We start from the raw sequence: 406 nt of genomic DNA on the forward strand, positions 1-406 counted from the left end.
ATATCGGCCTAGCAACTCACCTGATCTTGTGTCATGTCCATTGGTCGGGTTTGTTTACTGTGTGACCAACTGCCAACCCCTTTAGTTTGTTCCTTTAAAACCCTTCAAGCAATCCTCGACGGAATCCTGTCACGCCCTTGTATCGCCGTCCAGGACCTCCGCACGCAAAGGGCACTCCCGATCCACGCAGCCGAGAGGGAGTCACTGCATCCTCACAGGAGGGAGAGAGTGTGGAAGAGAGAGTGAAATGCGCCGAGCTCTCCTCCTCCCTTCCAGGATGTTGGCAATGGTGGCAGGCTGTCCTCTGTCCCTGGCGGAGTGTGCGCACTGAGGGCGGGGTAAATTTAAGTTACTTTGCGACGTGACGGGGGGCAGATGGGGCAGCTTAGTGTCCAAACGGTAAATG

The sequence above is a fragment of the Penaeus monodon genome, chromosome 25, assembly GCF_015228065.2.
Source record: "Penaeus monodon isolate SGIC_2016 chromosome 25, NSTDA_Pmon_1, whole genome shotgun sequence".
Lineage (NCBI taxonomy): Eukaryota > Metazoa > Arthropoda > Malacostraca > Decapoda > Penaeidae > Penaeus > Penaeus monodon.